A 16,186-nucleotide genomic window follows, 5' to 3' on the forward strand; every position below is an offset into this window, starting at 1 on the left:
AATCAATGATTCAAAGAGATTCAGTCCATAATTGTTGACCTAAAAGCTTGCATTATAAATACATAAACCATTCAGAAGCAAAGTGTAAACTCGGTTTTTTGAGGCGAACTGACTCCTTGCTCTTTTTTTTTTCTTTTCTTTTTTTTTGCAAGAGTCGCCACCGACTTTTATTTTATCCAAAAAAGGAAAGGCATAAAAGAACAGGAAAGACCTTTTGACAGATTTTGGGTTCGGGGGGTTGGTTATACAAAGGGAAGGTTTTAAGCACCCTTTGTATCCATGGTTATCCATGGGCTCTTAATTTTGCTTAGATCACTTTTTATCTTGTTTGATTTTTAAAATAAGCTCGGCAAGACATTAAGCCTTGTGCCTACATACCTCCTCGGTGCAATGGAGAAGTCAGAGCTAATGTAGTTCCGCTTAAAAGGGAAAACGGTTTTTAAAAAAAACGAATAAACACTTTATCATCGTCGGAGAGAAATACTCGGCCATTGATCTTGAGCATGAGAACAAATGAGTTCTTTGCATCGCTAATGAAAGAAGGGCTCCAACTCGGATAAAATCAACGAGTATGCCACTAGCTCTCTCACGCAGAAAAGATCTCATTATATCAATCAATTTCAAAATCATGGGGTATCGCAACTCACTACAACAATTAATCGTGTCTAAACTTTTGCAGAAAAGCCACTAAGGGCAAAAGACATTTTTAAAAAGGTTTTAAAAAAAGGTTTTACAAACATAAGAAGATTTTGGAAAAAAAGGAAGAAGATTTTGAAAATATAAGAAGTGGAGGAGATGAAGAGGCTAACCTAGTGCATAAAATAAAAGTTTAAGGAGAGAATGATCTGACCAAAATAAGAAACCAACAGTTGACCGACGCATTACCACTTGGGGATCCAGATGCACTTATTATCTTTAGCACCACTTTGCATTAAGCACATTAAAATTTTGATGAAAATCAGGCAGAGTAACGGCTGTTTTCGGGTAAAATCCTTATCTCAATGCCTTGGAATTAACCATCAAGGACTTCCAAGGAAATACCTGCATACGCAAACAGACAACAATCCAATGCCAGACAGAACAACCACAGAGTAATAACAGAATAAGGGTCCAGAGGCACTAAGTCCATAAGTCCGAATCTCCAAAATGCTAGGGATAGTAACCAGTAGTCCAAGAGAGAACCTTAAGCGTTTTTTTTTTTATAGTTTTTTGTTGTTTATTAGTGTTTTTAGCATAAAAGTAAAGTATGGTCCAAGTGGACAAAAAGAAAATAGCGGAAACATAAACATAGCGTCCAAATGGACAAAGAGAAAATAGCGGAATATAAACGTCCAAATGGACAAAGAGAAAATAGCGGAAACATAAATAATATGTCCAAGTGGACAAAGAAAAATAGCAGAAATATAAATAATACGTCCAAATGGACAAAGAAAAAATAGCAGAAATATAAATAATATGTCCAAATGGACAAAGAAAAAATAGCAGAAATATAAATAATATGTCCAAATGGACAAAGAAAAAATAACAGAAATATAAATAATATGTCCAAGTGGACAAAGAAAAAATAACAGAAATATAAATAATATGTCCAAGTGGACAAAGAAAAAATAACAGAAATATAAATAATATGTCCAAGTGGACAAAGAAAAAATAACAGAAATATAAATAATATGTCCAAATGGACAAAGAAAAAAAAAATAACAGAAATATAAATAATAAATAATAAAATAAAGCATAAAGCAAGAAATATAAAGAACAATATAATAAAATGCTGAAATTAAAGTCAATTGTTAGTATGTTAGCACCTGAATCATCTTGAAGCTAGTCAAGTATATTCACGATGTTAGTGAAGATCGATGGTGAGTGAATGATGATCTCGGATTTAAAGTTAATGAAAATTTATCAGAAGCTTGATAGAATCATAGCGACTACACGATAAATTTCCAAAAGTCTTAAATCAACTGCATACAATCTCTGCCATATTTGATCTTTTATTCTGATTCGGGACAAAGGAAAAAAGATAAGAAATAATATCGAATAATATATAAAATAAATTAAACTTAATTCATTCTCTTTTGTGATTTTTCATGAAAAGATAAAATAATTAGAAGCACAAACTTAAATATGCATCTAATATATTTTTTTGGATTTTTTTTTAATAAGGATTAAAATTAAAACATACTTATAAACATATGAAAATATTAAAACATATTTTTTTTGTCATTTTTAATAAGGATTAGAAAAGAAAAATAAAATCCTATATTAAATAAAATACTTAATACTTTTATGAAAGATAATAAAAAAAACTAAGGAAAATAAAATCAATTTGGGTCAGAGGTGTTTAATCTGAATAGAAGGTGCAGGTCCAAATGATTTGAAGTAAAGGAAATAAAAAAAAACTGGGCCGGACCGGGTCGGGTCAGATGGAGCCCGGATCCGCCCACATTCCAATATGCAAGGTGGGTTAGAGAAAACCCTAAGAGTTGGACAGAAGAGGCACAGCGCCTCTCTTCTTCTTTTCTCTCATATTCACGTTTCTGATAAAAAAACAACAACAGTAGCTTCTCTTTCTTGATGTGAACAACAATTGCTCTTGGTTCTCCTTTCTCGGTGAGCTCTCCTTGTAGCAACAACGACAAACTAATGTTCTCTCTCTGTGCTACCTCTCTCGTGGAGAACAGTGACAACAACAATTTCTCAGGGTGCTTTTTGGTTCTCTCATGTTCAAGGTAATACAAATCATTTTTTACAGTTTCTCAAACCAATTCATTTTTTTTTAATTTTCTGATCATGGCTCAATTGATAACTTAGTCTCCCTGTTTCAATTTTTCTAGTGATTTTCGTTTTAACAGGGAAATAAGTTTAACAGCAACAAATTACAATATTTAGAGAAAGAGTTGAATCGACTTACCTACGGCAAGGAGATTTTTGCCGGTGATTGTTGAGGTATATAGTTTATTTTGCTTCTGGAATTTTGATAGGATAGTATCTATTGCTGAATTTTGAATTGCTGCTTGTGAAATTGTTGTTGATGCTTTACCGAACTCTTGCCGCTATTGCCTTAGAATTGTTGTGAATTGTTCCTGGGAATTGTTGATGTTTGCTGAATTTTGTTGCAATTTGTTACAGCTTCACAATAACTTGTTGCTGGAAGCGTCGGTGTTGAAATTGCAGGTGATGTGTGTATGAGGTGTAGACACGGGGCTGCAACGTTGAAGGTATGCTTCAAATCTCTTTTTGTCTTTCTGGAAATTCGTGTGGTGTTTGATGAAGAACACCCTCGAATTGTTGTTGATTGTTGTAGAACAATTTAGAACTTCTTGCTAACAACTTTGATTTGTTGTTGTAGGCTTTTGATGAAAGTGACCACCACCTCTTTGGATATTAGGGAGCCTTGAAGATGGAACTTCAAGTTGTTGGAAGCTTGAAGATGAAGATCTTCAAGTGAGGTATGAAGAACTACCTCTCCCTTCTTTGTAACTATGGAACTTTGTAACTTGAAAATTATGAAAAGAGAGTGAAGTGAGAAAGCTAGTAGTATAGTAGCTTTTTTTTTAACTTCAAGGAGAGAATTTCCTATTTATAGGCAAAGTTAAGGATGTGTTTGGATGATAATAAACTTGATTGGCAAGTTATAATCATTGCAAGCATATTCCTCATGACATGTGCAAATATATATTCTCATGACATAAGCCAAACAAAAAATCTCTCTTTGGTCCTTTTTTGTCTTGATTTAATCTTTTTTTTTTGAATTATTGAACTTTTGCTAATCTCACCCCTTTTTGTTTCTTTTTCATGTTGCATGAGGACTTTGAAGAAAGCATGAAGAAATTTGATTTTGAAGAATGAAGACTTTGAAGATTGAAGGATTCAAGAAAGTCTTTGAAGCTTTTTTTTCTTTTTTCTTGTAATTCCAATTCATTTCACCTTAGAATTGTATGAAACCTGTATTCTTTAAAATGAATGAAATTTTGTAATTCTTGAACTTTAGATAAAGTTCCTTTGTAATTCATTTGTTCCATGTAAATGCTTGAATTTCTTGTTAGAACTTGAATGAAATTGTTATTCAAACATGAAGTTTGAATATTCTTGAATGAAATTTGAATTCCTTTTGAATAGAAAATGATAGGATATCCTTTGAATTTTAGACCTTGAAACATGTTCTTTCCATCATGGATCTTTGAAATAATATTGAACTTGAAATTCTTTAATTCATGGTCTTAGAACCATACTTGAAGCAATTCTTTCAAAATGAACTCAAAACGGATAATGTCTTCTCTTTTTTTGCAAACCTTGAAGAAATCCTTATGGATGATTTTGAACTTGTTCTAAATTCCAAGCAATCCATGTGAAACACTTTCTTTCATCAATGACAAATCCATATGCCAATTCCTTGAACAAATTCCAAACTAATCTCTTGAATCACACAAATTGAAAATGGCACACTTCAAATGAACACGAAATTATCTTGCAATGAACGAGTGAATGAATGAAGAATCCTAGTTTGGTTGATTCAAAGTTTTTGAGCTTTTTGGAATGAATCTTTGAGGACCAAATATTGATTGTTGATGAAGATAGTTCTTTTGAGATGAAGGGAGAACAAAACCCTAATTTGGCGCTTCTGGCGATCTTGAGAGTTGTCTGCCTTAAACTGAGCCATCCTTGGACTTGAATTTGATTGAAGGAACCTTTGAATACTGAGTGAATGTTGAACCTCTTGTGGGCCTTAAAACCCTAATTTCTTCAGCTTTCTCTTGATCATTCTCCTGTCTTTTTTAACACACAAGCAACAAACTTTTTATTTTTATTTTTTTGTTAGCAAATAAAAATATGCATGATGATAAATGATAATGATAATGATCATGATACTTAGAAAAATGATGGGATCTCAGAGGTCAAAAATTGGGGTGCAACAGATGCCCCTATTTAAGTTTCTTCTATCCGGAGATGTGAAGATTGTAAATCTTCGTTTCGACGTGATTGAAGAGACTTAAATATATATAAAAACACAATTTTTGAACCTGAGATGCAATGTAGTGCTTATGATTATGAATGCATATGATTTCCACGAGATGGAAATAGGACACCACAGGGGAGAAGTAAACAGACTCCGCTAAGGAAAAGGTATACGTCATCTAGAAATAGAATCAGACTTCACACAAGAAAGAAACAGTTGACAAAAGCTTTCAAGATAAAACATGATTGAACTTTGAGAATAGAATATCTGAGGCATACATGAATGTGGCTACATAAAATGAATATCAAGGTAAAACATGATTGGACAACATCAAATGACAATCAAGGTAAAACATGATTAGGCAACATCGAATGACAATCAAGGTAAAACATGATTGGGTAATCATCAACGGACAATCAAGGTAAAACATGATTAGATAATCGTCACAGATCCATCAAGGTAAAACATGATTGGATGTCATTAAGGGATAATCAAGGTAAAACATGATTGGATAACATCAAATGACAATCAAGGTAAAACATGATTGAAAAATACCAAATGACAATCAAGGTAAAACATGATTAGAGAATACCAAGTGACAATCAAGGTAAAACATGATTAGAGAACACCAAGGTCAATCATGGTAAAACATGATTTGAACTTTAAGAAGAAAATATCAAAAGCGTTTTAAGATAAACCATGAATGCAGCAGCATCAAACGACAATCAAGATAAAACATGATTGAACTCAGAGACATTCAAGAGTGACATTGAATGAGGTAATAACACTTTATTGGGAATTGGGACATCCATAGAAGCTTTGAATAAAAGGTGACAAAGTTCTGAAAAATTGTCAGAACAAACAAGACATATCATGAAGAATATCAGATAGATACAGACAAAACGAATCAAAAGGATAAATTTGTTTGGGTAGGTGCCAAGTAAGTTGGACTTTGATCTCAAGGTAAGATGTTGACAACAACAGGACCTTAGAAGAATGTAAATGAGCATGATTTTGTTTTTATGCATGATGTTAAAGTTTTCTATGCATGATGAATGCTCAATGCAATGTAGTTATTCATGACGACTGGGATTGACTCTTTTGTGAGGCAAGATTGGAGCTTTGATTCCTCAACACAGGAACTCTAAAAAAAAAATCCGCTTGGAAAGAAGATGCATGAACAAACTTCTTGTCACACTGATAACTGTATCAAACAAATGATCCTTTGAGAATAACTGATAAACTAGGCTTGAGTATTGCTGAAGAAGATTGCCCCTGATTGAGTAATTGTTGCAAGTTAACTGATCATGGCTTCAGTTGAACTATGTTGGGGATGAACTGATCACATATTCAACTCTTGAAATGAATGTTGGGAAGACTTGCCATAGTATACATCTTGAAGAGGATATTCTGATCAACAAATCTTGATTAAACATATGAATAACAGGATCTTGAAGTAACGTGCCCCTGATAGGATCACTGACCAAGTTTCTCGACTGTTTGAACTTCCCGAAAGATAAGTACTTACTTTCAAATAAAGTGTTCATTCAAGAATGGTAATTTTAATGCAATGCTCAAAACATATTTTTGAAATCAAAATCACTTTGTAAAGAAAATGGAATCACTGGTTAAAACATAAAGGTTAAGACAATCAACGTGAAAGATAAAGCAAAGATATGGTATCAACATAAATGATTGGTAAATCTCTTGGGAGTCAGCTTACGCAACCTTGTTGTAGTATGCTTTCAAAATAAACCTTGCTTCAATTAGGGCTTTTGAAGGTTGTAACATGGTCAGGTTCACGGTTTAAAAAAATAAAAGGTATAAGGCTCAAAATTTTTGTAACCCACCCCATCTCCGTGATGATCTTCATTCCTAAACCCAGTTAATTCAAAATATGCATTCAGGTACCAAGAGACTTTTGGAATTTTACCTGTTGTAATGATGATAGTTCACAAGCCAAGAAAACTTGGAGATGCCAGTCACTTCTTCCTTTTGATAGTCACAACATTTTGTGGTTCAAGAACTTATTGACTTATCTCTCCTTTTTTTCTTTTGATATCCCTAACTTTTGCCTGAACTGTTGATTTTGAACTTACAGTCAGCGGGATGCCTTAGTTTTTGCCTAAGTCATTTTTTGATTTTGACTTAGCAGGCTTTTCGTCGATTTTATTTTTCGATACTTTTTCCTGAAAGATAGTGACTACTTTGCTTAATGATTATAATGAACCATTATCAGCTTTTGATTGGCATCTCTAGTACTTCTTTGATGTAAGCGGGGGAAAGCTTGTGATTAAAACACTTGTTAAAAGGTGCATTGAATGATTCTCTTAAAATAGAATGCACAAACAAATTAACTGGGAACTACCCTGCCCCGGGTTAAAATATGGGTTATTTCGTACAGAAAGAAACACCAACTTCTAGGCTCAAAGGGGTTGACGAGGGATTAACTTCCTTATTTCTCCAGTGTTTGGGAAGTGAAACAATGCCTGTACATCGTTAGCAAAGTTTTATTTGAAAGCATACAGTTCAACAACTTGGGTATTTCGTTGTCATCATCCTCCCTCCAATCTTTGCATAAAACACAAGTTTGATAGAGAAAGCAAAAAAACTTTTTTTATTTTATTTTTTATTATTATTATTGTTTTTTCTTTTTTTTTTTTTGTAAAAGAAGCATAAACATAGACATAGTAGATGAAAATGAATTCAAACATACGATGCTCATTTCATTAAAACTAACATTCAGGAATGAAAAAAGTTTAAGAGCAAACAATACAACTGAGGAAATGCAAACAGTAGGGAAACATCTTTCTAAATCATGGCCCGCTGCCCCTTGATGGAAAGGACAATGAAAATTAGACCTAAAACCTTATGGAAGAGGAATCCGAGGTGGAAGAATCAACTCGATGGTAGACAAACAACTCTGAAGATGGAGACAGACAAGGATAATTTTCATGGATGACCTGGATGTATGTATGCAAATGATGTAATTGTTGTTTTTTTATTTGAGTTCCAAAGAACTTAAAATATTAATTTGCAAACATTCAAGCATTGGATTAAAGCATTGATCAAGTTATCATCAAAATCAATCATCCATTTTGGTGGATTAGAGTTTTCACCCCATCAACACCCAAGATCCATTGAGTTTGATGAAACTTACGATGTTTACAAAAAAAGACCTCTGAGTTCATTCGAAATCAAAGGAAAAGATTTTTATGAATGTATGAATGCATGAATGCCACATATACAGAAATGGTAACACAAACATGGTGCACATAAGGTAGGTTCAAAAGTTCAACGTCACGAGCATGAGGTCAAAGAACCAAACATGGGATAGTACTAGGGGTTAATCACCTGCACAACATGTTCTACTGATACGTCAGAGTCCACATTCTTCTTTCGGATATTACCGGCTTACACAACTGAACTTGTGAGCTAGCAATATTCTCAAGAAAAACTCGTCTGAGTGTGGCTCTTCGCATGACAACTAATCCAAGTCTTCACCTGAATAGTTTCTGCGCCACAACCTAGTAAGGCCAGGATGGGTTATGGGTTCTACAGCCAACTCAGCTTCTACAGTTCAATGAAAGCAATAATGTCTTCGCAACTGAACTTGCTAAACATATACTACCAACAAGGAACCTCCACTGAGCGGAAGGATTCTCATGCCAGCTTTTTAAGGACTGAACTCCTTGTATGCCATACATGACTATACCCTCCACCTAATTCTTATGTGTACTTAATCCGGGTTAGGATTTGTCCATAAAGTATCTCAAGTGACAGAACCACACATATATCAAGAATAGCATGAAATAACAAGTATGTACAAAATAACCAAGTATAAGCAAATATTAAAGTGATCTAAGACTCTAAGGTAACCCCTCTTTTAAAAAAGATTTTTCAATTCCTCAGCAGAGTCGCCAGTTCTGTAAACTCGGTTTTTTGAGGCGAACTGACTCCTTGCTCTTTTTTTTTCTTTTCTTTTTTTTTGCAAGAGTCGCCACCGACTTTTATTTTATCCAAAAAAGGAAAGGCATAAAAGAACAGGAAAGACCTTTTGACAGATTTTGGGTTCGGGGGGTTGGTTATACAAAGGGAAGGTTTTAAGCACCCTTTGTATCCATGGTTATCCATGGGCTCTTAATTTTGCTTAGATCACTTTTTATCTTGTTTGATTTTTAAAATAAGCTCGGCAAGACATTAAGCCTTGTGCCTACATACCTCCTCGGTGCAATGGAGAAGTCAGAGCTAATGTAGTTCCGCTTAAAAGGGAAAACGGTTTTTAAAAAAAATGAATAAACACTTTATCATCGTCGGAGAGAAATACTCGGCCATTGATCTTGAGCATGAGAACAAATGAGTTCTTTGCATCGCTAATGAAAGAAGGGCTCCAACTCGGATAAAATCAACGAGTATGCCACTAGCTCTCTCACGCAGAAAAGATCTCATTATATCAATCAATTTCAAAATCATGGGGTATCGCAACTCACTACAACAATTAATCGTGTCTAAACTTTTGCAGAAAAGCCACTAAGGGCAAAAGACATTTTTAAAAAGGTTTTAAAAAAAGGTTTTACAAACATAAGAAGATTTTGGAAAAAAAGGAAGAAGATTTTGAAAATATAAGAAGTGGAGGAGATGAAGAGGCTAACCTAGTGCATAAAATAAAAGTTTAAGGAGAGAATGATCTGACCAAAATAAGAAACCAACAGTTGACCGACGCATTACCACTTGGGGATCCAGATGCACTTATTATCTTTAGCACCACTTTGCATTAAGCACATTAAAATTTTGATGAAAATCAGGCAGAGTAACGGCTGTTTTCGGGTAAAATCCTTATCTCAATGCCTTGGAATTAACCATCAAGGACTTCCAAGGAAATACCTGCATACGCAAACAGACAACAATCCAATGCCAGACAGAACAACCACAGAGTAATAACAGAATAAGGGTCCAGAGGCACTAAGTCCATAAGTCCGAATCTCCAAAATGCTAGGGATAGTAACCAGTAGTCCAAGAGAGAACCTTAAGCGTTTTTTTTTTTTTTAGTTTTTTGTTGTTTATTAGTGTTTTTAGCATAAAAGTAAAGTATGGTCCAAGTGGACAAAAAGAAAATAGCGGAAACATAAACATAGCGTCCAAATGGACAAAGAGAAAATAGCGGAATATAAACGTCCAAATGGACAAAGAGAAAATAGCGGAAACATAAATAATATGTCCAAGTGGACAAAGAAAAATAGCAGAAATATAAATAATACGTCCAAATGGACAAAGAAAAAATAGCAGAAATATAAATAATATGTCCAAATGGACAAAGAAAAAATAGCAGAAATATAAATAATATGTCCAAATGGACAAAGAAAAAATAACAGAAATATAAATAATATGTCCAAGTGGACAAAGAAAAAATAACAGAAATATAAATAATATGTCCAAGTGGACAAAGAAAAAATAACAGAAATATAAATAATATGTCCAAGTGGACAAAGAAAAAATAACAGAAATATAAATAATATGTCCAAATGGACAAAGAAAAAAAAAATAACAGAAATATAAATAATAAATAATAAAATAAAGCATAAAGCAAGAAATATAAAGAACAATATAATAAAATGCTGAAATTAAAGTCAATTGTTAGTATGTTAGCACCTGAATCATCTTGAAGCTAGTCAAGTATATTCACGATGTTAGTGAAGATCGATGGTGAGTGAATGATGATCTCGGATTTAAAGTTAATGAAAATTTATCAGAAGCTTGATAGAATCATAGCGACTACACGATAAATTTCCAAAAGTCTTAAATCAACTGCATACAATCTCTGCCATATTTGATCTTTTATTCTGATTCGGGACAAAGGAAAAAAGATAAGAAATAATATCGAATAATATATAAAATAAATTAAACTTAATTCATTCTCTTTTGTGATTTTTCATGAAAAGATAAAATAATTAGAAGCACAAACTTAAATATGCATCTAATATATTTTTTTGGATTTTTTTTTAATAAGGATTAAAATTAAAACATACTTATAAACATATGAAAATATTAAAACATATTTTTTTTGTCATTTTTAATAAGGATTAGAAAAGAAAAATAAAATCCTATATTAAATAAAATACTTAATACTTTTATGAAAGATAATAAAAAAAACTAAGGAAAATAAAATCAATTTGGGTCAGAGGTGTTTAATCTGAATAGAAGGTGCAGGTCCAAATGATTTGAAGTAAAGGAAATAAAAAAAAACTGGGCCGGACCGGGTCGGGTCAGATGGAGCCCGGATCCGCCCACATTCCAATATGCAAGGTGGGTTAGAGAAAACCCTAAGAGTTGGACAGAAGAGGCACAGCGCCTCTCTTCTTCTTTTCTCTCATATTCACGTTTCTGATAAAAAAACAACAACAGTAGCTTCTCTTTCTTGATGTGAACAACAATTGCTCTTGGTTCTCCTTTCTCGGTGAGCTCTCCTTGTAGCAACAACGACAAACTAATGTTCTCTCTCTGTGCTACCTCTCTCGTGGAGAACAGTGACAACAACAATTTCTCAGGGTGCTTTTTGGTTCTCTCATGTTCAAGGTAATACAAATCATTTTTTACAGTTTCTCAAACCAATTCATTTTTTTTTAATTTTCTGATCATGGCTCAATTGATAACTTAGTCTCCCTGTTTCAATTTTTCTAGTGATTTTCGTTTTAACAGGGAAATAAGTTTAACAGCAACAAATTACAATATTTAGAGAAAGAGTTGAATCGACTTACCTACGGCAAGGAGATTTTTGCCGGTGATTGTTGAGGTATATAGTTTATTTTGCTTCTGGAATTTTGATAGGATAGTATCTATTGCTGAATTTTGAATTGCTGCTTGTGAAATTGTTGTTGATGCTTTACCGAACTCTTGCCGCTATTGCCTTAGAATTGTTGTGAATTGTTCCTGGGAATTGTTGCTGTTTGCTGAATTTTGTTGCAATTTGTTACAGCTTCACAATAACTTGTTGCTGGAAGCGTCGGTGTTGAAATTGCAGGTGATGTGTGTATGAGGTGTAGACACGGGGCTGCAACGTTGAAGGTATGCTTCAAATCTCTTTTTGTCTTTCTGGAAATTCGTGTGGTGTTTGATGAAGAACACCCTCGAATTGTTGTTGATTGTTGTAGAACAATTTAGAACTTCTTGCTAACAACTTTGATTTGTTGTTGTAGGCTTTTGATGAAAGTGACCACCACCTCTTTGGATATTAGGGAGCCTTGAAGATGGAACTTCAAGTTGTTGGAAGCTTGAAGATGAAGATCTTCAAGTGAGGTATGAAGAACTACCTCTCCCTTCTTTGTAACTATGGAACTTTGTAACTTGAAAATTATGAAAAGAGAGTGAAGTGAGAAAGCTAGTAGTATAGTAGCTTTTTTTTTAACTTCAAGGAGAGAATTTCCTATTTATAGGCAAAGTTAAGGATGTGTTTGGATGATAATAAACTTGATTGGCAAGTTATAATCATTGCAAGCATATTCCTCATGACATGTGCAAATATATATTCTCATGACATAAGCCAAACAAAAAATCTCTCTTTGGTCCTTTTTTGTCTTGATTTAATCTTTTTTTTTTGAATTATTGAACTTTTGCTAATCTCACCCCTTTTTGTTTCTTTTTCATGTTGCATGAGGACTTTGAAGAAAGCATGAAGAAATTTGATTTTGAAGAATGAAGACTTTGAAGATTGAAGGATTCAAGAAAGTCTTTGAAGCTTTTTTTTCTTTTTTCTTGTAATTCCAATTCATTTCACCTTAGAATTGTATGAAACCTGTATTCTTTAAAATGAATGAAATTTTGTAATTCTTGAACTTTAGATAAAGTTCCTTTGTAATTCATTTGTTCCATGTAAATGCTTGAATTTCTTGTTAGAACTTGAATGAAATTGTTATTCAAACATGAAGTTTGAATATTCTTGAATGAAATTTGAATTCCTTTTGAATAGAAAATGATAGGATATCCTTTGAATTTTAGACCTTGAAACATGTTCTTTCCATCATGGATCTTTGAAATAATATTGAACTTGAAATTCTTTAATTCATGGTCTTAGAACCATACTTGAAGCAATTCTTTCAAAATGAACTCAAAACGGATAATGTCTTCTCTTTTTTTGCAAACCTTGAAGAAATCCTTATGGATGATTTTGAACTTGTTCTAAATTCCAAGCAATCCATGTGAAACACTTTCTTTCATCAATGACAAATCCATATGCCAATTCCTTGAACAAATTCCAAACTAATCTCTTGAATCACACAAATTGAAAATGGCACACTTCAAATGAACACGAAATTATCTTGCAATGAACGAGTGAATGAATGAAGAATCCTAGTTTGGTTGATTCAAAGTTTTTGAGCTTTTTGGAATGAATCTTTGAGGACCAAATATTGATTGTTGATGAAGATAGTTCTTTTGAGATGAAGGGAGAACAAAACCCTAATTTGGCGCTTCTGGCGATCTTGAGAGTTGTCTGCCTTAAACTGAGCCATCCTTGGACTTGAATTTGATTGAAGGAACCTTTGAATACTGAGTGAATGTTGAACCTCTTGTGGGCCTTAAAACCCTAATTTCTTCAGCTTTCTCTTGATCATTCTCCTGTCTTTTTTAACACACAAGCAACAAACTTTTTATTTTTATTTTTTTGTTAGCAAATAAAAATATGCATGATGATAAATGATAATGATAATGATCATGATACTTAGAAAAATGATGGGATCTCAGAGGTCAAAAATTGGGGTGCAACACAAAGGTTACGAGTTCTGCAACCAAAAGAACCTTAAACCCGAGCTTCAAAAACTAAGAAAATCTCAAACACGAATTCTGAATTACAGGTCAATTCAAGTTGTTTTATTGGTTGCAACACGTTCCAGGAGCATCAAGGAAGCTGTACCAATCATCACAAGCCCCTGAAACCTCAAGAACACGAGCCAATCACTCACGGTTTGGCTGATCTTACTTTTCTTCGATTACAACATTTTACGCATCATTCACAAGTTTTGATTGCATATATCTATTTGTTATGATGTATTGAACAAATCTGGAAGTTTAATTTCGTTTTGGTGCCGGTATGGTGAGGACGCCATTGTTATGGTTAAAGCTCTTGATTTAGGGTTTTCTGTTATGAGTAAAATCAGGACAAATCATTAGGTCCATCGTATCCGTGAGTGTTGGACGATCACTATGGCATACTCGCGATAAAGTTATCGTGTCTGTAAGAGATTTTGGTCGTTGCAGGTGAATTAGCGAGAAGCTTGATTCACAGCTATTTCGTAGCAAAATAGCAGCAAAATTTGCAGGTTAATTGGGGACGATGAAGACGTGGCGGTCCGCTATTGGTGGGTTTGAAAAGCGCGCGCGTTTTTTTGTTAAAATTCTAAAGGATCCGGTGCTTTGTGGCTCACGTGCATCCAATACTCCCTCAACTTTCAGCCTTTGGATCATCCCAAATTCAGATCTTGCGCCCCTGAAGCTGCCAGTCTACCATGGTCATCACGCACCCTACCACACAGGATCAAAACGCTAAGTTTTCAAATTTTTTTCTTTTAAATTACATAAACTTGTGTTTTTTTATTTTTATTATATATATTTTGTATAAATATTTTATATGTATACAAGTCTTTAAAAAAAAACTCTTTAAAAAACAAAACCTTTTTTAAACTTTTTTTTATATATAAAAACATAATAAATAAAACATTTATATATTTTTTTTATTATTAATAATTTGTTTTTTTTAGTTTAAATTATTTGTTTAATTTTAATAATTTTTATTCATTGATTAAAAATAAATATTAGGGTTAGGATATTTAATCGAAACCTTATTTTCATCGATTTAATTAATTAAGTTTAAAACCAATAATTAATTAATTTGATTTTATTTATTCTATTAACCATGGTAACTTGTGCCCTAATCAGGGTTTACGAGGATCATTCCTACACAAATTTTTTTCCCTTTTTTCTTTGTGCAGTTCTTCAGGGTTACTATCAGGGTTTCTCCGACTATGCGCCATATCAGATCAAAAGCTAAGTCCCTGATTTTATTATTATTTCTTTATTCATTTATTTTTTGCCTTATAAAATAAATTAGGGTTTATCTTCAATGCCAATGAACTGCCCCTATACTCACCCTTTATTGTTTGTTTTTCCTTTTCCAATTTTCAGGGTTAACCAACCAGTCAAAGCTCAGATGTTCGGTAACCCTAAAACTCGTTCTCGTTTATTATTATTAGGGATAATTGACATTTTCCCCTGCCATTAGGGCGAGTTTTGATTTTCCCCCCTATTAATTATTTTTTTTGGATTACCCCCCTGTATTTTTAGGGTACCCCCCTAAGCGTGTAAAAAACAGTGAAAACCCAGGGGGGTAAATAAAAAAAACAAGTTTACAGGGGGGTCCTAGGGGGGTAAATCATAGAACTTTTCATATTTCAAGGGGGTAACCCAAAAAAAAAATTAATAGGGGGAAAACCAAAACTCGCCCTAATGGCAGGGGGGTAACAGTTATTTATCCCTTATTATTATTACTTATGTCAAAACTATCTGCCTTGTGGGGTTTTCTTATCTTTATTGCTTTTTCTCCCCCTTTCCCATGGTTTATTATGTAACTGCTTCTGGTTGTATTGTGTGGCCTTGAAGGCACTTAAAACTGTATGCATTATATTACTGCGTGGTTAGTAATTTAGGGAGTGTAACCTCGAACTGAATGTAGAATCATTAATTTTTACAAGATAAATTTTCTGAATTAATCACGTGATTGTGCACCCACACACCTTTTATGGTAACCCCTCCTGTTGCTTGTTGCCTATTGCCTGTTGCCTTGTTGCCTTGTGTTTTTCAGTGCAGAATAGCCAAGTTCCTCGAATACGAGGATACCTCAGCAATGTTGCCCTCGGTTCATTCTTAAGATCATAAGTCCCAATGATGCTGCCTTCGGTTCGATAATATGATCTCGTCCCTCGAAGTTGCCTACGAAATGCTGAGGTGTCCTCTGGTTGCCTAAAAAATGATGGCTATTCTGATCCTTCCCTTAGACTACCTGCCCCTCTATGGCAGGGACAGTCTTATGGCGAACGATAATTGCGACGACCCTTCAACCTCCAAATAAAAGGACTTCACACCCTCCTATGGTATGGATAGCCCTGAGAGGCCAAAAGAACCACTTTTACAAATATCAAGGTAATTTTCCCTTAATTGCATGCTCTGGTTTAAATTCCCTTT

The 16,186-nt window shown here is 33.7% G+C and overlaps 2 long non-coding RNA genes across 2 annotated transcripts; both read left to right on the forward strand.

Moving 5' to 3' along the window:
- The first annotated feature begins 2,501 nt into the window (after nt 1-2,501).
- LOC131635929 (uncharacterized) lies at nt 2,502-3,942 on the forward strand. Its single transcript, XR_009293905.1, has 4 exons — nt 2,502-2,729; nt 2,835-2,946; nt 3,130-3,218; nt 3,350-3,942. It is a non-coding gene; the product is annotated as an uncharacterized LOC131635929 (long non-coding RNA).
- Nucleotides 3,943-11,302: 7,360 nt separating this feature from the next.
- On the forward strand, nt 11,303-12,743 carry LOC131635931 (uncharacterized). Its single transcript, XR_009293906.1, has 4 exons — nt 11,303-11,530; nt 11,636-11,747; nt 11,931-12,019; nt 12,151-12,743. It is a non-coding gene; the product is annotated as an uncharacterized LOC131635931 (long non-coding RNA).
- The last annotated feature ends 3,443 nt before the right edge of the window (nt 12,744-16,186 follow it).

Source organism: Vicia villosa, unplaced genomic scaffold, assembly GCF_029867415.1.
Source record: "Vicia villosa cultivar HV-30 ecotype Madison, WI unplaced genomic scaffold, Vvil1.0 ctg.001593F_1_1, whole genome shotgun sequence".
Taxonomy (NCBI): Eukaryota; Viridiplantae; Streptophyta; class Magnoliopsida; order Fabales; family Fabaceae; genus Vicia; species Vicia villosa.